Source organism: Silene latifolia, chromosome Y (assembly GCF_048544455.1).
Source record: "Silene latifolia isolate original U9 population chromosome Y, ASM4854445v1, whole genome shotgun sequence".
Taxonomy (NCBI): Eukaryota; Viridiplantae; Streptophyta; class Magnoliopsida; order Caryophyllales; family Caryophyllaceae; genus Silene; species Silene latifolia.
The window spans coordinates 281490755-281515528 of NC_133538.1; the positions used below are offsets into that span (position 1 = coordinate 281490755).

Below are 24774 nucleotides of genomic sequence, written 5' to 3' on the forward strand. Positions count from 1 at the left end.
CACGACACTTCAGGTAGCTTATTTGACCAAAGTAGCTTATTTGACCAAAATTTCAGCTACCTGATTTTTTTGCAAGTGTTTGGCAAATAACTTATTTGGTCAAATAAGGTACCTGAAATGAAATGTTACATCGGGTAGCATTTGAGAAATCGGGTACTTGAAATGACTTATTTTCCATTTTTTACCCCCTTTATTCTATAATATTAAATAATTTTCATATACTTTTACGTCATTTTACCAAAATCAGCTATCTTTTCAGCTAGTTTGCCAAACACATTTTTATATAATCAGTTACCTTATCAGCTCATAATTTTCAGCTACCTTATCAGGTTTCAGTTAGCTTTTTAATTTTCAGCTACCTTAGGTTTCAGCTACCTTTTCAGGTAGTTTTGCCAAACAGAGCCTTAGAGGAACATATACAAATTAAGATGTCAACAATTATTTATTTCACAATGGAAAACAAAATAGAAATAAAAAAAAATTGTTAAACCCCTTTTTCTCTCTAAAACCCCCAATTCGGGGTTTCCATCGACCATTAATCGATGGTAAGCCCCATAAAAGTTTTATTTATCAATTATTAGTATGAAAATTTATGAATCCATTAATAAAAGTCTCCCTTTTGGTGAGATCCGTTTGTCTGTCTCCAATTTCTGAATTTTTTCTGTCCTTTATATCATTCTAGGGTTTTGTTTTATTGGAAATATAGATAAGAGCGGTTTGTTGATGATTTGTCATACGACTCTACAATTGATACACGTTATTCGCCGACGATCTATGGTGCCGATAAAAAGGTAAATTTTCTCCATCAATGAATCAAACGAAGGATCCCCTTAAAAGCTACCTGAAGAGAGCGATACAAGGACAAGCCGAATTGTCATATCATGTTTTGAGATCACTAGTTTTACGAGAGGAATTTGTCATTTGGCTTCTATTAGATTTGTTGTTTTCGATTATACCTATCTCTTGTAAGTGCCGATTGACGATTTATTAATGAATTGATCTTTTCCTTTAAAAAAAAATTGTTGTTGTAAAGATATTAAGATTGATAATACAAAATTATTTAAACCTTAATTAAAAGCTTATGATACATAAATTTTGATAAAGAAATATGTTACAGGACTGTGCCATTGCATGGTATGGGACATGAGTCCCACATCGATCAAATGGGGGGTTGATGTGGGATTTATATAGGACAAGGGCTCTACCACCCTTTGAGCTAGCTTTTGGGGTGGGTTCTCCTTTGTCCTATATCAGTGGTATCAGAGTCGACCTCGGAGTGAGTGGCCTGGAAAAGCCAGCCGTGACCCAACGAAGACATTGGTCATGAAGGAGGGACGAATGTTACAGAACTGTGCCATTGCATGGTATGGGACATGAGTCCCACATCGATCAAATGGGGGGTTGATGTGGGGTTTATATAGAATAAGGGCTCTACCACTCTTTGAGCTAGCTTTTGGGGTGAGTTCTCTTTTGTCCTATATCAGATGTTACAGGACTGTGCCATTACATGGTATAGGACATGGGTCCCACATCGATCAAATGGGCAGTTGATGTGGGGTTTATATAGGATAAGGGCTCTACCACCCTTTGAGCTACCACCCTTTGAGCTATCTTCATATGTCTTCTATCTAACATCTCCGTATTAAAACATGAGGCTCTTGCGAAAATCACCAACGAGAAGATCTATGCCTCAATGGTTGCCGCCACCACCGCCATTTTTTTCCTTCATTACCCCTTAAATAAGATCCGTATCTGTCTAAGCAGCGTATGAGAGATGCTTCGAAGAATTCCTTAAGAAATCAATAAAAACAATAGCATTAGAACCCTGGAGAACATTTACACAGCAATTAACTCTTTACCAGGACTAGTACCACACCCTCATTTTGTTTTCCCTACGCATTATTTAATGAAGCTGTAAGCTGTGGGCTTAGCCATTGCTTTACTCTTTACTATGCCATGAACTCTTTCAACATCAGTCCATCTTTTCCCATCTGCATATACATGTGAAAGGCAAATGTAGCCCCCTACTTTATCTGATTTCGCTTCAAGAATTTCCCGACCAGCGATCTCAGCTAGGGTAACATTTCCATGAAGCCTACAACATGAAAGGAAGGAAGCCCATATATCAGTTGTTGGTTTCACCTCCATGCTGCAGATTATCGCATATGCTTCATCCAGTTGTCCTGCTCGGCTGAGAAGATCTACGAAACTTGCGTAATGAGCCAGTACAGGCGTAATATTATATTTCTGATGTATTTTATGAAAAATTTCGCGACCTTCCTCAACCAATCCAGCATGGCTACACGCAGTCAATACAGAAGTGAAAGTACCCTCATCCATAACAATGCCATTCGCTATCATTTGGTGTAAAATCGAAATAGCTTCCTTTCCCTTGCCATGGTTACCAAAGGCTGAAATCATGGCAGTCCAACAAACCAAATTCTTTTCTTCGATTTCTTCAAAAACAAGCTGTGAATAAGTCAACTCTCCACATCGAGAATACATACCTATGAGACTGTTGCAGCCATTGTGCTTCTACCAAACCCTTCTCGTAGAAGATAAGATTGAACGGACATACCGAAATTCAGGGCAGCGACCTTCTCACAAATCCCTAGTACAACAATGAAGGTTGCAAGATCTGGCTGCTTACCAGCCGTTACCATCTGGCAGAAAAGACTTAAACCTTCAAAACCCTCGTCGTTTCGAGCATAACCTGAAATTAAAGTATTCCACGAAACAGAATCCTTCCGGGAGACTTCAAATAATCGCATTGCGTATATCATAGACCCACTGGTACAATATACCTCCATAAGAGAATTAGGTAAAAAATTGTTCAAGCAATGTATGTGATTCCGCAGGAGATAACCATGCACTTGTTTTCCAATCCCAAAAGAGTTTAGTTCAGAACAAGCCGAAAGCACGCTAAGTAGAGTCGTTGAATCCAAGCCAGCGCCAGTTACAAGCATTTTCTGAAAAATACGTAAGGATTACCGTTTCTGGCATACCCGGATATCATAGTATTCCACGAAGTCAAATCTCTCTTAGGCATTACATCAAACACTTTACGTGCATTCTCCATATCTCGAAATCTCGCATACATTGCTAAAAGACAATTCCCGACATATATATCGAAATGAAACCCATTAACGACAGCCTGAGCATGTACAATCCTACCAAGATAAACATGTACCAAATCGCCACACGCCTTAATAACAAACGGGTACGTGAAATTATCCGATAAAACACCAATTCTCATCATTGTTCGGTAAAGCGATATAACCTGCATAGAAAGACCATTACTTGCGTAACTGATAGAGTCAAAAAGTGTTGAGTCACTAGGGCCTTCTTAGAGCATCTCCAACGGCCAGCTACAATGCATTGTAGCTTGGTTTGTCGTATCGATTTTTAAAGCTACTCGGCTTTCCGGCAATGTACCGCTTTAATGGCAAACTGCAATATATGTATCTTGTATGGGTCCCACATACTTGGCTTCATCCAATGAAAATTTATCTTTTATTTTTTTTTCTAAAGCAAGCATGTAGCTTGGTAGACCTACCATGCTTGCAAGCTACATCTCACTTTTCCATCTCCAATGGTAAGCTACATGCATATTATTTTGCAAAAATTGCAAGCAGGTCCTTTTAAAGAACCATTGGAGATGCTCTTAGGCCAAGTATGTTTTAATTAAGGGTCCTTTTGTCGGAATAAAGAGTTAATCTTTCCGTCCCGATGATGGTCATAACTAATGCATTTTGATTCATGTGTGGAGCTTCGTATGAGGAGAGAACCCGGAATCCCGATCACGACCTCTAGCCACACTAGTAGATAAGCAATCACGTGGAGGCGACCTTACATGAACCAGTTGCGGAGCCGAAATTCCTTGATAGGAAGCATGAAGGTCAAGTAGTGGAGAATTCGTGTTGAGGAAGTGAAGAAATAATTCGCATTCAGACATTTTGGCAGACTGCCACCAGCTACAACAGTCTGCCACGGCAGTCTGCCATTCAGCCGGCAGTCTACCACGACAGTCTGCCATTCATCCGGCAGTCTGCCGATGTGCTGTACTCGTGACTTTTGTTTAGCCCGTTGGCTTAAATGGAAGCCCAAATTTCCGTATTACCCTAGAATTTCGTGCAGCGCCCTATAAATAGTTCACATTTTGGAGACCTAAATCTCATCTTGTTTAGCAATAATTCAAAAAGGCTTGTGTGTTAAGAAAACTTGGAATTTTAGGAAGAAAAGTGTAATCTTTGGCTTTGGATGTTAATCTTTCTTCATTTTGTGGGTTGTAACAAGATTATGGAAGGCTAAATCCTTCTTTTCTTGGTGTAATTTGATCAAAGTATCCAACTTTGGTATTGTAAGACTCTTAAATCTCTCTAAATTTATCTATTGTTCTTTCCTTTGTTCTTAAATTCTAATGTTGAGTAGATGAATGTATGAATTGATCACTCTTGCATCTTATTTACCTAACTATTGCAAATTCTAGAGAAATGGTTTAATCTATCTAGAACTGTTTGGAGCAAACTTGGCGTATGTTGATTTGGTTTAAAGGATTCATATATCAAGTAGGAAGTTACATGTCTTTTCTTGCTAGCATGGTTTAATCTAGTAGGATTTGATTCTAGCTTACATCTCTTGGTAAAAGCTTCATGCTCAATTCTAGTCTTCATTCATGGTTTAATGAGTTGTGGTTGGAATTGAAGGATTCACATATATGGTTTAATTATGTGTATCAATTTATTGAGATGATAATATTGGATAGATAATAATAGAGAGAAAAGAATCAAGCTTTATTATTGTTGGATTACTAAGAGAGAATTACACCAAGTTCACTTTAATATTGAATTTTCTTGCTCACCAAGTGTTTGTTATATTGTTTGTTAGACAAGATTGCAACTTTACTTTGTTTTCATGTTACCAATCAACTCAAAACCCCCCTTTTATCTATGTTCATCTATTGTTTGTCATTGTTGATAACCATTGTTTGTTTATACACTTGTCATTAGTATTCAATAGTTTACAATTCAAGTACTTAGCTTAAAAGACCTTCTCTTGGGATCGACCCTTACTTGCAGTATATTGCTTTATCAATTGGAGTAATCTAGAGTATAGTTTGGCTTATAAATTGTTAATTTGGTAGTTAATTCTAGCATTTAACGACCTAGTCTTATTCGCTACCAAATTTTGGCGTCGTTGCCGGGGAAGGGCAACATAGCTAAAGGCTTGATTGTTAATTACATGTTAGTTATTTTTCTTCTCTTTGTTTTTGATAGTAAGTGGAAGTTCTAACTTGTGTGTGTAGTGCAAAGGTTTATGTTTAGTCCTCTACAAAACGGTGAATCAACCCCCGTTGAAGAGGACTCTTTTGGAGCATATTCGTGGTTATTTACCAATCTGTGGTACCAAAGAGCACAAAGGGAATATCGAGTAGAAGAAGCACCTTCGGAAGATCCTATTGAAGTAAATCCGATTGAAGTAGAGTATCCCCCTATGGCGAATGACACGAGAACCATCCGGGAGATAAGAGCAAGGAATTATGATGAACAACCTTTGTGCATCACCTACCCCCCTTTAGGAGTCAATGCAAATTTCGAATTCAAAGGTTTCTTTATTTATAACGTGCCCAAGTTCCATGGCCATGCGGGAAATGATCCAAACCGTCACATATCGGAATTTCACATGATGTGTGAAGGAGCCATTCCGAATGGAGTGACGGAGGACCAATTCAAACTACGGGCCTTCCCATTTTCCTTGTTGGATGCGGCCAAGGATTGGCTCTTCTATCTTACTCCGGGGTCCATAAGAACTTGGAAGGAAATGAAAGCGGCCTTCCTTGAGAAATTCTACCCCGATTCACGCCACAACCGTGCAAAGAAGGCTGATACGGTCGTTCTGTACCAAAAATAAATACCTAAGTACTACTAACAGAAGTCAGCGATAAGTAGGGTCGATCTCCACAGGGAGGTAGTTTACTATCTACTTGTCTATTTATTTGTCTAATGTCACAATGTTGGGGGTTTGATTGATTTGGACTAACTAAACTACTGAAGCTAAAGGCAAGAGAAAAGGGATACAGGAAATTAACAATAAGAGGAAGGAAATATGCTAGAAATCGGTCTACCGTGGCAGCTATACTATCGGGTATACTGAGACGATTAAACTATTGATAAGAAGGGCTATGGTCGTCACCGTTCGGTCCTTAAACCGCCCTAGAGCGTAAATAGCTTAGCTTTCGCCCTCACTACAATACCCTATTGTAATTAAGCAAGCCTTCCTTTCCAATCTTTCGATCCAGGTCGGGGTTAACTAGATAAATTGGTCTCCTGCATGCATACATTCAACCTGATAACAATTAAATTGCCTAATACAATTCTTATCGCCAGACTAATCTATTCAAGTCAATTATAACATGTTGCTACCACGACTTCCCTAATCCTAGCATACTAAGAGATTTAGCTACGCATAATTAAATAAGCAATGACAAGAATTAAAGAATAAATAAGCATTAAAAGAGAGTAAGGGAAAGATTACTGAATTAATGGTCCGGAAACAGAGAAGAACAAAAGTAACAGTAGCCAAAGTAACGTAATAAAAGTGTCAGGAGGAGAAAAGAGAGAGTTTAAATGTCGTCCTAATCTTCCTATTTATAAGAAAATAGGATTTGCTAAACCTAATTAACGGAATTAAAGCTAAAAAGCCCAGCCCATAGCGAATCCACTCGATCGAGTGGAATAAAACCACTCAATCGAGTAAACTCACCTAAAACCTGCTCGATCGACTGAATTAGGTACTTGATCGACTAAAGGCTATTATTGAACTGGTCGATCGACCAGAAAAACTACTCGATCGACTATTTATTCATCCTAAAACCACTCGATCGACTAGAAAAGCACTCGATCGAGTGGAAACTAACTTCAGCAGCTCATTAATTCACGTTAGTTGACTTTGACTTGTCCTTTTAGCTCCAGAAACACCTTCACGCATCCCAAGACAGCTATATTTCCCGCTCCAAATTATCTCTTCCTCCAAATGCATGAAAAACGGACGGTAAATGGCATGAATTTACTACTTTATGGTCCATTCCTGCAAATAAGACAAAATAACCCAAAGTAGCATATTCGGGGCATTTCGTAGCATAAAACCACGATAAAAGCATAGAAATACGTGCATAAAATAGGCTAAAAAGACTATATAAAATGCACGTATCAAATCTCTCCAAACCAAACCTTTACTCGTCCCCGAGTAAACTAAAATGCAACTAATGGAACGGAAAAAGATAACTCAAAGCTAGCTACAAATGCCCACTTAAGTCAATTTAATGCAGACAAACTAACACTTATAGCTAAATAGTCAAATGCAAACGAGTTATAGGATGTTCATAAAATAGCTGAACCGTCGACCTTGCAAGACCTTTAATAATGGACTCTCACGGGTCACTCTTCTCTCATGAAGCAAAGGGTGAACATATATATATATATATATATATATATATATATATATATATATATATATATATATATATATATATATATAAGAGAGAAAGAAAAATAGTCGCTCACCTAGACTACGACCCACATAAACATGCATGCAACTAATATGATAGACAATTCTAGCTACCAAACATACATTCCAACCAAACAAGGTCTGTCACATCAACCCGAGGGCTTACAAAAATATGGTAAAGTGAGGCAATGGGTAAGAAAAGGCAAAACATTTATGGGAATGTGGAGGTATAGGTGATCAAGCTAGTACCTAAACAAAACCATATATCGACATCCGATTCCAACTCAATTATGAATTAAGCACATGCCCTTTATTTGGCACAAAACTCACCAAACCGAACTGAAAATACTGCTCAAAAGATACAAATAAAGCATAGGAGCGAAACCGACTAATCAACAAACAACATCTCTTTTTTTCAAATTTTTCCTTTCTTTTTCTATTTTTCGGTTTCTTCTTTTCTTCTTTTTCATTTTCGAATTCCTTTTTTTTCAACTTTTTTTTCCACGTCTTTTTCATCATCCTCCTTTTCTTCATAAGTTACCAACTCCGAATCAATAGATGCAAGCCAAACTTGATACAATAGACAATATACCGCAGAACAATCTAAACTAGCTTGACAAGGCAAGCTAAATTTGGAATGTAGCTAAGGGTCAACAGGAAAATTTGGCTAATGTGGAGTTTATGGGGAAAAATGAAAGGAAAGGGAAATTGTAAGCACCTCCCTGCATGTGACACCAACCACTAACCCGAATGTATGAAGGCAAAAAGCAATTGAATTTCATATACGTGCAAATTGATGATACATGTTATGCAAGGAGTAACTACTCACAATCCTACATGAAACCGGTTATAAATGACACCAGTTTATAAGGCTCTAATTCCTTAGGAATTATAAGTAGGTTTCCAAAATTTCAGGTCAAGTCTATTCGTTCAGCTAAATTAAACATTAACTCGTAGATATGCAATAAGACAAAGCTAAAAGATAACAGTCTAATGCAAGGCTTAAGCAAAAAGACAGATATAGTGCAATTTCATCATTGAAATCTACCGTTCCGACTCAACCTATATGCAAAAATAAACATGAATTTTTTTTTTGAATTTTAACAATTTTTCAATTTTTATGGAATTTTTGAATTTTTAATAAAAATAAACAACAATGCAATACAAAAATTAAACGTGATAACAGAAATGCAAATAAAAACAATATGTAGACACAGATATGGATGCATAACCTCCCCAAACCAAACCGTACAATGCCCCCATTGTACCAAAACATGGAAAGGAAATGCAAACTGAAGGAGAAAGAGAGTAAATACGGAAAAACTCACAAAATGCGCGAATAAAGGGACCTCCCTAAACCGACCATGAACATGGGAGGTTGCTAAAAGGCCCGGAAAACCGTCTCAGGAAGCTAATCCAAGTCAAATACACTCGATAGCAGATGAACAGTAGCTGATCGAGTAGAATGGGCGTCTAAAAACTGCTCGATCGAAAGGAAAGGCAGTCGATCGAGTAGTTCTCTATTCTGCAGGTGGTCGATCGAGTAAATTAATCACTCGATCGAGTGAATCCATCAGCTAAAGTGCTCGATCGAGTAGAAAAACTACTCGATCGAGTGATTCTCAGCGTGTTCCTGCAAAATGCAAATAAAACAGCCCGCAAACTAACTAAACAAGCATACTGAGATAGTCTATGGTATAAAAACCATTTATTACAACTGAATTTAAATAAAATGCAAAATAAAATTCTCTGGGTTGCCTCCCGGGTAGCGCTAGCTTCAGTCAGGTCCCAGCTCGACCTTCTTTTCTTCGAGCCTCTCTAATTAATCACAATCGAAACAGCTCAAAGCGCGCAACAATAAATCATAAATCTGCGCATGTGCTACACAGAAGCATAAGTAGCACCCAAGTGGAATAAAGAAATAGGAAATAAAAGTATGGAAACATTTAAGTCTAACAAATTTCCTATGCGAGCTCCTAAATTTATCCACAAAATGTAGGAGCGCGGGAGCAATTGACGACAAAGTGGGGTTCCATTTCAGATTAACAAAATTAAGACGACAAGGATGGTGAGAAATCGCTAATTTATTCATCCACATATGAGGAGGTATAGCTTTAAAAGAAGAAGTACGAATCAAATGAGGCAAAATACTATTAAAACAAACAATAATAAAATTATCGTTTACTACCTCAGGTTGGTCGCTCCCAATGACGGAATCATAGATAAAAGAATTTATTACCTCTTCCGTGCTAGGAGTAATTACCGACTCAGCTGCTTCTTCATCAATCTCCTTAATGGATTTCATCCCGTAAATCTCAGCCTCCAGCGCATCCAACTCGGCTTTGAATAGGGGAGACTCACCGTATCCATTATCATCATCAAAATCGTCATCTAGATCAAACCCATATGACGAATCAAAACTCCCAATGGCCAATTCAGTCGATCGAGCAGAATAATCACTCGATCGACCAATTTCCTCCTGAATTCCACTCGATCGAGTGGAAATATCACTCGATCGAGCACTTTCTCCTGGAAAATCACTCGATCGACTAATATTAGTCACTCGATCGAGTGATTCCTCCTGTACAGGGCTGAAATCCTCGTGTAAGGCAGTGAAATGTGATAGAAACTCGTCGTCCGAGTCATAAAAGTCATCCTCGGCATTGGGCAACACGGTTTCCTCAGGGAAAAAACCGCTCTCAGCAAGGTAAACCTCTTCTTCTTGCATCTCAGCTGCTAACTGAGCAATGTCAGTTTCGAGCTTATCAATGCGCGCGAAAAATCGTTTATCATAATCTTGCCTCACTCGCATTTGAGATTCAAGTGTCTCCAATAAAGATTTCAGCTCCGCAATTTCTTCTTCTTGTATATTAGGAGGATCTTGTTGCGGTGGCCATTGATAGGGTGGATGTGGTGGCACAACTACAGCTGCTTGACTAGCTCGACTACGCTGCTTGAACGCGTAAACTTCGTCATTCTCTGCCAAACAAAAAACTGCATCATGCCCAGCAGCACCACATCTCCCACAGTAAATCACCTGTTGTGCCATATAATGGGACATCGGTGATGGGTCAAAGGTACTCAAGCCTTCCCTTTGACAATCTTTCACCTAGAACTGTCTAGGTAGAACCTGTAAGGCCTATCAAAACAGCACTCAAGGAAAAAGATTTGAACGGCCTCAAGGGAAAAATCCCCTGAGGCTAAAAACAGATAAAATGAAACAAATAATTAAATAGATGCCTCCCCGGCAACGGGGCCAAAATTTGATATGGTCGTTCTGTACCAAAAATAAATACCTAAGTACTACTAATAGAAGTCAGCGGTAAGTAGGGTCGATCTCCACAGGGAGGCGGTTTACTATCTATTTGTCTATTTATCTGTCTAATGTCACAATGCTGGGGGTTTGATTGATTTGGACTAACTAAACTACTGAAGCTAAAGGCAAGAGAAAAGGGATAAAGGAAATTAATAATAAGAGGAAGGAAATATGCTAGGAATCGGTCTACCGTGGCAGCTATACTATCGGGTATACTGAGACGATTAAACTATTGATAAGAAGGGCTATGGTCGTCACCTTTCGGTCCTTAAACCGCCCTAGAGCGTAAATAGCTTAGTTTTCGCCCTCACTACAATACCCTATTGTAATTAAGCAAGCCTTCCTTTCCAATCTTTCGATCCAGGTCGGGGTTAACTAGATAAATTGGTCTCCTGCATGCATACATTCAACCTGATAACAATTAAATTGCCTAATACAATTCTTATCGCCAGACTAATCTATTCAAGTCAATTATAACATGTTGCTACCACGGCTTCCCTAATCCTAGCATACTAAGAGATTTAGCTACGCATAATTAAATAAGAAATGACAAGAATTAAAGAAGAAATAAGCATTAAAAGAGAGTAAGGGAAAGATTACTGAATTAATGGTCCGGAAACAGAGAAGAACAAAAGTAACAGTAGCCAAAGTAACGTAATAAAAGTGTCAGGGGGAGAAAAGAGAGAGTTTAAATGTCATCCTAATCTTCCTATTTATAAGAAAATAGGATTTGCTAAACGTAATTAACGGAATTAAAGCTAAAAATCCCAGCCCATAGCGAATCCACTCGATCGAGTGGAATAAAACCACTCGATCGAGTAAACTCACCTAAAACCTGCTCGATCGACTGAATTAGGTACTCGATCGACTAAAGGCTATTATTGAACTGGTCGATCGACCAGAAAAACTACTCGATCGACTATTTATTCATCCTAAAACCACTCGATCGACTAGAAAAGCACTCGATCGAGTGGAAACTAACTTCAGCAGCTTATTAATTCACGTTAGTTGACTTTGACTTGTCCTTTTAGCTCCCGAAACACCTTCACGCATCCCAAGACAGCTATATTTACCGCTCCAAATTATCTCTTCCTCCAAATGCATGCAAAACGGACGGTAAATGGCATGAATCTACTACTTTATGGTCCATTTCTGCAAATAAGACAAAATAACCCAAAGTAGCATATTCGGGGCATTTCGTAGCATAAAACCACGATAAAAGCATAGAAATACGTGCATAAAATAGGCTAAAAAGACTATATAAAATGCACGTATCAAAGGCCATTACCACAATGGGGAAACCATGTATGAGTATTGGGAGAGATTTAAGAAGTTGGTGGCTCAATGCCCATACCATGGGTTGAGTGATGATGACCTTCTTGTGAACTCTTATGAAGGTTTAGGTCAAGATGATCAAAGGATGGTCAATTCCGCTACCGGAGGAGGTTTGGAGAATTTTTCCATAGTGGATGCCAAGGAAATCATTGAGAGACTTGCCTCAACTACAAGAAATTATGGTAGAACTCAAAGGGGATCAAGAAATGCATCTTCAATGGGAACCTCCTCCTCATCTACTCAAAATCTTGAGCAAAGTGTGAATGACTTAACTCACCTAGTGAAGAACATGATGGTGAACAATCCAAACAAAGATGGGGGAAAAGGGAATCAAGTGGAATGCAACTATTGCCAAGGTCCTCATATAGAGGAAGCTTGCCCCATTATGATTGAAGAAGGAATTGGTGTGGAAAATGTAAGTGCAATGGGTTATGGGAATTACAATGCTAGGAATCTTCCCGGGGGAGGATACTACAATTATGACCCTAGTGGTAATACTTACAATGTTGGGAGTAGAGACAATGTTCGACTTGGTTGGGGTGGTGACACCTCAAAGAGCTTTGTAAATGGCCAATTCAACCACTTGAGGGACCAAAATTCCCGACAAGGTCAAGGTTCAAATTCTCAAGGAATTAGGAATGGGAATTTCAACAACCAAGGTAGAAACCAAAACCAAGGTCAATCATCCCAATTTGGCAATCAAGGTAACACCACCAATTCTCAAAAGGGACCAAGTGTTCAAGACTTGCTTAAGAACATTTTGCAAGAGAAGTTAAAACAAACAAGCGGTTTGACAAGATTGACGCCGACAAGGGTGTTAGTGATGCCAAGGCTGCCAACCTTGAGGTCCAACTTGGACAAATTGCCCAAGAACTTACCAAGCAAAACCAAAGGAATTCCACTTCTATTCCCTCCCCTACATTTCCTCCTAGAGAGAATGCTAGTGCTATGACATTGAGGAAGGGGAGAACTTTAGAATCCCCTCCCAAGAAGAAGAGAAGGGGAAAGTCACAAGAAAGGGTTATTGAAATTGAAGAGCAAAGTGAAGAAGAGCTAGTGGTTGAACAAGAGAAAGGGTCATCTTCAAAAGCTAATGAGGAAAAGGAAAAAAGTCCTTTGAGCATTGACAAGGGAAAGAAAGGAAGCATCAACACAAAGGATCAACTTGAAGAAAATGAAAAGGAATATGAACCGGAGGTACCATTTCCAAGTGCCCTCTTAAATCCCAAGAAGTTTGATAAAGATTCCGATCTTTATGAAACTTTTAGGAAATGTAAGGTCAACATTCCTCTTTTTACTATCATCAAAACATTCCTAGGTATGCAAATTTTGTCAAAGAACTTTGCACCCCTAAACTGAAGCCAAGGAAAGGAGTTGAAAGAGTCACGGTTAGTAGGCATGTCTCGGCAATTTTCAAACAAAATCTTACCAAAAAGTGCGATGATTCGGGCATGCTAACTATACCGTGCTCAATTGGAGGCAAAGCTTTTTCTAGAGCTATGCTAGACTCGGGCTCCTCTATTAATGTCATGCCTTATTCCATTTATGAGACCTTAGAATTGCCTCCCTTGTCTAAGACCAATGTTGTGATACAATTAGCGGACCGCTCCACAATTCACCCTAAGGATCTTGTAGAAGATGTGTTGGTATAGGTTGATAAATTCATGTTTCCGACCGATTTTATGTTTTGGACATGGAACCGGACTCCAAGGCTACACCCCTTTTGCTAGGGAGGCCTTTCATGAGAACCTCCAAAACCAAACTTGACATGTATGATGGAAATTTGACCATGGAATTTGAAGTGAAAATTTTGAAGTATAATGTGTATGAGACAATGAAGAAGACCGATGATTTGAGTTTTTGCTACTTTCTTGATAAAATTGAACCTTTGGCAAATCGAGTTTACCAATTGAGTCATAGAGACCTACTTGAAGTGGCCCTCACTAACAATGTAGAGAAAGAAGGGTTGCAGTTTTTGTTGTCTAATGATGTGCAGGATTATGTCAACAAGTTAGAGGAGGAAATAACCCTTGAAGATGACCAAATGGAAAAGAAAGAGGCCGGAATCAGGGAATTCGGCAGACTGCCAAAACCCACGGCAGTCTGCCGGACAAACCGCAGTCTACCACGGCAGTCTGCCTGCCCCATGGCAGTCTGCCAAATCCCCTGTTCCACGAATACTTGTTTTGCTTAAAGACAAATCCTAGCTACCCCAAATTCCTACCCCTAGAAGCCTCCCTTGAAAGACCACTTCCATCCATCATTAAGCCACCCACCCTCAATCTAAAACCACTCCCCGACCACTTGAAGTACGTTTTTCTTAGGGAAAACAACACTCTACCCCTCATAATTTCAAACCAACTTGAGGGTGATCAAGAAAAGAGGTTGGTGGAAGTATTGCACAAGTACAAGGAAGCTTTTGGGTGGAGCATTGCGGATCTAAAAGGGATAAGCCCAAGCGTTTGCATGCACAAGATCCGTTTGGAAGGGGAAGCAAAGCCGGTTCGGCAACCACAAAGAAGATTAAACCCACCAATGATGGAAGTGGTGAAGGAAGAGATCATTAAACAACTCCAAATGGGAATCATCTACCCCATTAGTGACTCTCAATGGGTAAGTCCCACTCAATGTGTACCTAAAAAGGGTGGTGTGACGGTAATCGAGGGCAAGGAAGGATCTTTAATTCCCACCCGGATTCAAACCGGGTGGAGAGTTTGCATCGATTACCGCCGCCTAAATGCCGTGACTTTCAAAAATCATTTTCCTCTACCCTTTCTAGACCAAATGCTAGAGAGGCTAGGGGAAAGGAATTCTATTGTTTCTTGGACAGATATTCCGGATACTTTCAAATTCCCATACGTCCGGAGGATCAATCCAAGACAACATTCACATGCCCTTTTGGAACATATGCATACCGAAGGATGCCCTTCGGTTTGTGTAATGCTCCGGGTACATTTCAACGTTGCATGGTGAGTCTTTTCTCGGATCTTGTAGAAAGAGTCTTAAAGGTTTTCATGGACGACTTCACCGTCCATGGAGATAATTTTGAAGCTTGATTGGACCACCTAACTATGGTCCTATCACGATGCACGGAGTCACACCTTGTGTTGAATTCCGAAAATTGTCACTTTATGGTTAAAAGCGGCGTCGTGTTAGGTCACATAGTCTCAAAGAGAGGGATTGAGGTGGATGTGGCTAAGGTTGAAGTGATAAAAACCTTGCCATATCCTAGTAATACTCGGGAGATAAGGTCGTTCCTAGGACACTCGGGCTTCTACCGTCGATTTATTAATGACTTCTCCAAGATTGCTTACCCCTTGTGCAAGCTTTTGCACAAGGATGTGGAGTTTGTTTTTGATGATGCGTGTAGGTTGGTATTCGATTCTTTGAAGGAAAAGCTTGTGACGGCCCCGATAATTCAAGCTCCAAGATGGGACCTCCCTTTTGAAATCATGACCGATGCTAGTGATTATGCCCTTGGCGCGGTCTTAGGCCAAAGGGACGGGAAGGTTGCTCATGTGATACAATATGCTTCTTCACTTTTGAATGATGCTCAACGGAACTGCACTACCACGGAGAAGGAATTCTTGGCGGTGGTGTATGCTATTAAAAAGTTCCGGGCTTATCTCTTGGGTGCCAATGTCATCATTTATACCGACCACAAGTCTATAAGACAACTTGTACTCCCTCCATACCACACCAATGGTAACATTGACTTTTTCACACTTGTCGAGACACGTTTTGCAACGTAAATATCTTTGATTACACATTATTAAGAATTATAAAAATTTGATATTCTTATAGCATTCATGACGATAAATCAAACAAGATCTCACATGACTATATTTTGTCTTATAAATTAAGAATAATATCGAAGATTCCCTATGACCATGAATAGTGGCAAAACAGTCAATGTTACCATTGGTCTGGTATGGAAGGAGTAGACAAGAAGGACACCAAAGCAAGGCTAATGAGATGGGTTCTTTTGTTGAGTGAGTTTGATATCGAGATTAAGGACAAGCAAGGGAGTGCTAATGTGGTGGCCGACCATTTGAGTCGGATTCACATCAATGAGAATTTCGTGAAGACCATGGGAGTAGTGGACGGTAGCTTACCACTTGAATCTCTATATTCTATGAAGGCCATTGAGCCTTGGTATGCTAACCTTGTCAACTACATGGTAACCGAGAAATTTCCACCCTCACTCTCATCAAGTCAAAGGAATATGATAAAGGCCGATTCTAGATTCTACATATGGGATGAGCCATACTTATGGAAGATGTGCCAAGATCAAGTCATTCGGCGTTGTGTGCCGGATGTAGAAATTCCATCTATCCTCAAACATTGCCACGAGTACGCTTGTGGGGGTCATTTTGGGCCTCATAGAACGGCACGGAAGGTCCTAGAGTGTGGGTTATGTTGGCCCAAGTTGTTCAAAGATGCTCATACTTTCGTCAATACTTGCGATAGATGCCAACGTTTTGGCAACATCTCACGTAGAAACGAAATGCCCCAACAACCGATGCTTTATTTGGAAATTTTCGATGTTTGGGGAATAGACTTCATAGGACCATTCCCTAATTCCTATGGATACCTCTACATCTTCTTGGCGGTTGATTACGTGTCTAAGTGGGTGGAAGCCATTCCCACGAAATGTGATGATGCAAAGACGGTGAAAGCATTTGTCAAGAGCAACATATTTTCAAGGTTCGGCTTCCCAAGGGCCATTGTTAGTGATAGGGGAACTCACTTTTGCAACAAGGTGATCTCAACCTTGCTTTAAAAATATGGTTTGCTCCACAAGGTTTCTACAGCCTATCACCCCCAAACAAACGGTCAAGCGGAAGTCTCTAACCGAGAGATTAAGCATATCTTGGAAAGAACGGTCAATCCCGACCGTAAAGATTGGAGCAAGAAGCTTGAAGATGCTCTATGGGCTTATAGAACGGCTTATAAGACCCCAATCGACATGTCTCCATATAGGCTAATTTATGGGAAGGGATGCCACCTTCCCGTAGAAGTTGAACACAAAGCCTATTGGGCCATCAAAGCTTTCAATCAAAATGTCGATGAGGCGGGATTGCACCGAAAGCTTCAAATTCAAGAATTGGAAGAGCTTAGGCACAATGCTTATGACAATGCTAGCATTTACAAGGAAAAGGCTCGGTCTTGGCATGACAAGATGGTAACAAGAAGAGTTTTTAAAGAGGGACAAGAGGTATTGGTCTTTCAAAGTCGTCTCAAGAACTTTCCCGTCAAGCTAAGGTCGAAGTGGTATGGGCCTTACAAAATCAAGAAAGTCTTTCTACACGGAGCGGTGGAGGTAGAAGACCCGACCTCGGGAAAAGTGATAAAGGTCAATGGGCAAAGGTTGAAGCATTACTTCAAAGGAATCGAGTTACAAGGCGAAGAGGATCTTCTTTTAGAAGATCCAATTTACAAAGATTAATTCTCCAACATTGACTAAGTTGAGCCATCGACGTTAAAAATACGGCACAAATTTGTAAATATCCTCTTTTTAGTGTAGAATTTCCCGTTTTTCATAGGTAGAATTTAAATTCACGTCATTTATCATTCCGTCATTTACATTCTTGTTAATAAATTGCATTAACATTCATGAAGTTACTAATCCTTCTATGAAGTTTGAAGTGGATTTTTATACAACCTCGGAAAGCGTGTCATTGGTGAAGTGACGGAAATGTGGATAGGGACTTGAATGGGAACATGTTAAGGGAAAGAGCAAGGAAGAGGTGAAGCATCATTAGCTAAATTTTGGATTAATACCAAAATTTAGCCAACGAAAAAATGCAAAAATCAGGGATTTTGGCAGACTGCCAAACCCCTCGGCAGTCTGCCAAAACCTCGGCAGTCTGCCGTTTCTGCCAAACAGTGATTTTTTTTTCAAACATAACCACGAAAAAAAGAAAAAAAAAACTCCTCTTTGTTTCATAACCCAGATTTTTCGACAACAACAACATCCCCATCTCCCTTCCCTTATCCTATTTCCCACCCAAATCCCTCAAAATTCCTCCCAACATTCATCAAATCTTCAATCCTTCAATCTTTTGGCCACAATCCTTCCATCACCAACACAAAATGCCTTCGATTACACCAACAATCAGAAATTTTCCCCAAATTTTTGAACAACCCTAACTTTCAAGACTTCAAATTTCCAAGCTAAAGGATTGGAATTTAATGGTCTCAGACGGGTTTTTGAGCAACTAGGAGCATTATTTTGTGGAATTCGGGGAGGTATAACAACCAAACTCAACTTTCATTTTTCTTGCTCTCTTATAATCCGAATTTAGTCTTGTTTTCGTGAATTAGTTGGATTAGTTGTTGTCTCTTGATGTTCTAATTGTTGTTGGTGGTAAAAATTTTCTAGGTGAGGCAAGACAAACACCAAACACAAGCTTTTGAAACCTTCTTGAGCTAGTGCACACCAAGTGTTTGGTGAATTGTCCCAAAGAGTGAAATTTTTTTGAGTGCCATATTTTGTGTTGGTTTTGTTGTATCAACTCTTTTGTAGGTACAAGGATGTCAAGCCTTAACCCATTCCGTAGGCCATCTAAGAAAAGGGTTGTAGAGGAGACCGAAAATGTGGAGGAACCAATTTTTACCGGGGAGGAAGGGTTAGATGCCAACCAATCAAAAATCTTTCAAAAACTCGGCCTACACCAAAAACAACCAATCAAAACCACCCGTTTCCTTGCCCCCCACACCCTAAATGCTTTAGGTATGGGCACACTAACCCGAGCTATGCTTGCTAAGGTGGGCCTAGAAGCATACTTTGATGATGAGTTATGGGATTACACCTACACTTCCTACACCCGAGCGTTCCTTTCTACCTTGACGGAGTGTAATGTGGCGGAGGGAAGAGAGAAAAAAATCCGGTTTAGAGTGAATGAAAAGTGGCACACCCTTACCCATACTCAAGTGAGGGAGGTCTTGCACATTTCCAAAACCCCGTCTCCCATTCTCATGCTCGGGCATAGGAGTGATGCGGCTTGGACCGAGATTGTGGTAACCAAAAATGCTAAACATGACAACATGATCTCTTATTGCACCAACCCCGTGGTAAAACTCCTCACCCGCTTCATAACCACCATTTTCTATGCCATAGGAGAGCCCACTAAGATCAACTCAAAGATCCGAGCTACCATATGGACCATGCTCCCGGAGGAAGTAGCAGTGCCCGATTGGGTACAACTTTTTATTGATGCATGCATGGTTCACAAGACCAAACGTTTGGGAGGGAGCATCAATTGTGGGGGGGCAATCACATTCTTTGTTACACACTTTGAGGGGGACATTGATGAATCCCAAGACATCTTCAAGACTAAAGGTATTCCCTTGTACAATGATGTCGTTCTTGAGGAGTGCAAGATGTTTAAGAAAGTGAGGGAAACCCCCCTTAAAGGGTATTGGTTGGGTCCCGACAAGCAAAAGTACTTGAGGCTTCCTAGGCCTAAAAACTCTCCTTTGCCAAGTGGTAGCCATGGTAGGAACTTCTATTGTCGTATGGATATTTCGGACTTTGACTCCGATGAGGAAGAAGAGGAGGCACCAAATGACCCTCCCGTGGACATGGACACACCTATGTACGAAGCGGGAGAGGGCTCTCATGACCCGGTTGCTCCTTGGCAACAAAATATGTACGATTATTTCAAAGAGACAAGAGAGGTTTTCACTACCATAAGTGGGCATGTGGAGAATCTCCATTCTTGGAAACAACAACAAACGCCGAGATTGGAGAATCTAGATCAATGGAAAAGTGTGGTTGATGATAGAAGGAAGTTTATAGAGGAGACCGCAACGAATCAAACGGCCTTGATGAGGGAAATGATTGCTAACCAAGAGGCTAACCGTCTTTGGCAACAACAACTTGACCAAACAATGACGGCCAATGCAAACATGTGGAAAGAGCAAAATGAGTGGAGAGGCCAAATGGACCACCAATTTGGGGTCCAAAATGAAAGATATCAAGAGTATATCCAAGCTTCATACTACGATGCAAGGATCCAAGAGGACACACTTGGGATAGTTAGTGGACTATTTGGCATGTCTCTTAACCCAACAATCCCACCCTCCATCACCCAAGAATATGTGGACCAAAACTACGCCCGAGACACAAGAGAAAGAGAAAGAAAAGAAAGAAGATGGAAGAACCAAGGCACCCATGATCAAGGGGGTGCCTCGGGTTCTCATTTTTGAAGAAAAGTTTGTGACGTCCTCCACATTGAGGACAATGTGGAATGTAAGTGTGGGGGAGGAATATGAATTGTAACATATGTAAACTTCTTGTTGTTTAATGCTAAAAAAAAAGTCCCGGCTAGGTGAAAACCCACAAGGGTGGGCACCTAAGGCAAGATTGGGAAGGTGGCCGAGGACGGGATGAAAACCCGAAAGGGCATTCCGGGTAAAATGAAAAAATGAGTTGCGAGCCACCATGAGAGGTAAGGAAAAGTTAAGGTGAAAACTCGAAAGGGCGCCTTAAGCAAAATGAGGGATTTTTACCAAAAAAATTGAAAAATTGAAAATTGTCACACCAAAAAGATGGAGGGATAAGAAGGGAGTGATAAGGAGGGTCTTTGAAGGAGGTTATATTAGGATTTAATTTCTTTTTGAGTCACAAAATTTGTCCCAAATCGGTGGATTTTTGCTTTGGCTATTTTGGTTGTTGAATTGCATAGGTGTGTGGCCAACCAAGTAGCATGATCATACTTTTTATGGAGTGATAAGGGGGTGTTATAAGTGGTGATAAGTGGTATGGATTGTAATAGGAGGATGAGAGGTCACCTTGCTATTGCCTTGGGATAAGGCAAGGGTGACCACTACTACTTTGGAGGAATAAGAAGGGTGGAGTGAAGAGTGATGAGTCGGAGTTGGTGGTATGTCGTGTCTTTGTTTAAGGGATGATATAAGGCGGGGGAGTGAGTGAAGAGAGAGTGTCAAAAACCTTGGTTCTAGATTTCCCTTTAATTGGTGGTTGTTTAAGAGGGGGATATAAGAAGGAAGAGGTAAGGGAAGAGTGATCATTCAACCCCACACCCGCTTATGGACTTGCCGAATGCCTTCCTTGAGTTTTACTCGGGACGAGAAAAAGTTCAAGTATGGGGGGGGGGGGGGGGGTTTGATAGAGTCAAAAAGTGTTGAGTCACTAGGGCCTTCTTAGGCCAAGTATGTTTTAATTATGGGTCCTTTTGTAGGAATAAAGAGTTAATCTTCCCGTCCCGATGATTGTCATAACTAATGCATTTTGATTCATGTGTGGAACTTCGTATGAGGAGAGAACCCAGAATCCCGAGCACGAGCCTCTAGCCACACTAGTAGAAAAACAATCACGCGGAGACGACCTTACATGAACCAGTTGCGGAGCCGACATTCCTTGATAGGAAGCATGAAGGTCAAGTAGTGGAGAATTCGTGTTGAGGAAGTGAAGAAACAATTCGCATTCAGGCATTTTGGCAGACTGCCACTAGCCACAACAGTCTGCCATTCAGCCGGCAGTCTGCCACGGCAGTCTGCCATTCATCCGGCAGTCTGCCGATGTGCTGTACTCGTGACTTTTATTTAGCCCGTTGGCTTAAATGGAAGCCCAAATTTCCGTATTACCCTAAAATTTCGTGCAGCCCTATAAATAGTTCACATTTTGGAGACCTAAATCTCATCTTGTTTAGCAATAATTCAAAAAGGCTTGTGTGTTAAGAAAACTTGGAATTTTAGGAAGAAAAGTGTAATCTTTGGCTTTGGATGTTGATCTTTCTTCATTTTGTGGGTTGTAACAAGATTATGGAAGGCTAAATCCTTCTTTTCTTGGTGTAATTTGATCAAAGTATCCAACTTTGGTATTTTAAGACTCTTAAATCTCTCTAAATTTATCTATTGTTCTTTCCTTTGTTCTTAAATTCTTATGTTGAGTAGATGAATGTATGAATTGATCACTCTTGCATCTTATTTACCTAACTATTGCAAATTCTAGAGAAATGGTTTAATCTATCTAGAATTGTTTGGAGCAAACTTGGTGTATGTTGATTTGGTTTAAAGGATTCATATATCAAGTAGGAAATTACATGTCTTTTCTTGCTAGCATGGTTTAATCTAGTAGGATTTGATTCTAGCTTACATCTCTTGGTAAAAGCTTCATGCTCAATTCTAGTCTTCATTCATGGTTTAATGAGTTGTGGTTGGAATTGAAGGATTCACATATATGGTTTAATTGTGTGTATCAATTTCTTGAGATGATAGTATTGGATAGATAATAATAGAGAGAAAAGAATCAAGCTTTATCATTGTTGGATTACTAAGAGAGAATTACACCAAGTTCTCTTTAATATTGAATTTTCTTGCTCACCAAGTGTTTGTTATATTGTTTGTTAGACAAGATTGCAACTTTACTTTGTTTACATGTTACCAATCAACTAAAAACCCCCCTTTTATCTATGTTCATCTATTGTTTGTCATTGTTGATAACCATTGTTTGTTTATACACTTGTCATTAGTATTCAATAGTTTACAATTCAAGTACTTAGCTTAAAAACCTTCTCTTGGGACCGACCCTTACTTGCACTATATTGCTTTATCAATTGAAGTAATCTAGAGTATAGTTTGACTTATAAATTGTTAATTTGGTAGCTAATTCTAGCATTTAACGACCTAGTCTTATTCGCTACCAGTAACCTCTAATCATAAAGTTCCAAAGAAAACAACTTTTATTCACAATCTTGTCAAATATTATACGGGCGTAATTCATACACCCAGAACCTGCATAAAATGCAGCAATTTTGGTACAAAGGTAGGTATTGTCTTGTATAAGTCCAGAACGAATTACATATCCATGAAGTGTTTGACCCATTTTTAAGGATTTGGAATTCGTAAGGGACTGGAAAATAGCGCCACATTCATTTGAAGAAAGCGCATGTTTTCGTGCGCTATATTGGAAATCCGAAGTAGTACTGAAGAGGAAGGATCGCGGAAGATTATGAAATTTGCAGAATTTGATTTGCATCTTTATGAATGCGGAATGCAAAAATAACGTTCATTGATAAAGTGGATTAAGATTAAGATCTCAAATTGCATAGCAACTTTGGAGAAGGGGAGCTTAACTTAAAATGAATGACCAAATACGCGGCTATTTGCATTGTCAAACCTTGTTCAATAGAGCATCCGCAGAGGTGGGGAGGTGCCTCCCATATTCACATTTTCTGAGTTAACAGCATAACAAGGATCTAAGGCTCCCTTTTTTTATTGCGTTAAGGACCCGAAATATTTCTGTTTAGTACTAAGGATTTATGACTAACGGACATTTGTTTAGCATTCACCACCGATATTAAGGGACCCGCATGGAGGGGAAAAAGAGGGTAAATTATACCATGCACCCAGGAGTATGGTGCATGGTACTCCCTTTTCTTAATTTGTTTCTTATAATAAATAATTTATAAATTTAATAAATTAGAAAATAATAAAAAATATATTATTATTCATAATTTTTATTCCTCTACAAATTGAGATCATATTTGATATATTTTGTTATTTGTTTTATTTTTCCTCACATATTCACATAACGTAATTGACATATTCATATCATATCACATAATTTTTTTCCTTAAATTATTTTGTATTATGCGGTTTTGGTATGAAATTAAACGTTCATGATTATTGTTCAATATATTTGAACAAATAAAGTCATATTCACTAAACTATAAATGTCATATTCACTAAAGTGAATATAATAGAACCATCGGATGAATATCACACCACATAATACATATTCATCAAACTACACTATCATATTCACTAAACTGAAAGTGAATATGATAGTGTTCTATTGTGAATATCGCACTTTAAAGCACATATTCATTAAACCACATTGTCATATTCACTAAACTTAAAATGAATATAATAGTGTCATATCGTGAATGTAACACTACGTAACACTTAAACTGAATATGATCGTGGTAACTTTTCTTAAAAGTGAAAGTTTATTTTTTGTTTTAAAATTTTAAAAGAAAAAAAAAAGCAAAAGAAGAAAAAAAGAAAAAAAAGGAGGAAGTTGAGGATGAGTGGGGAGTGAGGGGTTAGAGGGAGTATGTAGTATCCTACATATGGGTGTAGGATATAAGAATTCGAAAAAGAGGGGAGATTCCTTCAATTTGGCAATATGTGAAGTATTAGCCATTTTTTTTGGTGCTGTAATAACTATAGAAGTAAATAATTGTGTATTCCTTTTTGTTTTTTCATGGTTTTCAACTTTACTTAAATTGGGTAAATTAAAAAAACAATAACAATGAGAAGATCGTATCCGTCTTAAGATTAAAATGGGTAAATAATCAACTATTTGCATAGATAAGACATGTCTTTTGCTTATGTCCAAGCATTTGTTTTTGTCTTATCTATATAAATGATATGTTATTTGACCCGTTTTAAACTTAAGACGGATAATGTCGTCTTAATTGAAATTTTGTGTGAGAAGATATATATGGGGACACAAATTAAATTTTATTTAGAGAGTAGCTAAAACTAGTCTTTAGAAGAATGTGTCTAAGGCTCTATTCTTTTGGAATGTATCTCCGTTACCAGTTGATAGGGTTGTAAATGATCTGAACCGGCTTGGTCAA

General features: G+C 39.2%; 1 pseudogene; it reads right to left on the minus strand.

Annotated features, from left to right (window-relative positions):
• Nucleotides 1-1899: 1899 nt before the first annotated feature.
• Nucleotides 1900-23165, minus strand: LOC141630803 (putative pentatricopeptide repeat-containing protein At3g05240; annotated as a pseudogene).
• Between the last annotated feature and the right edge of the window lie 1609 nt (nucleotides 23166-24774).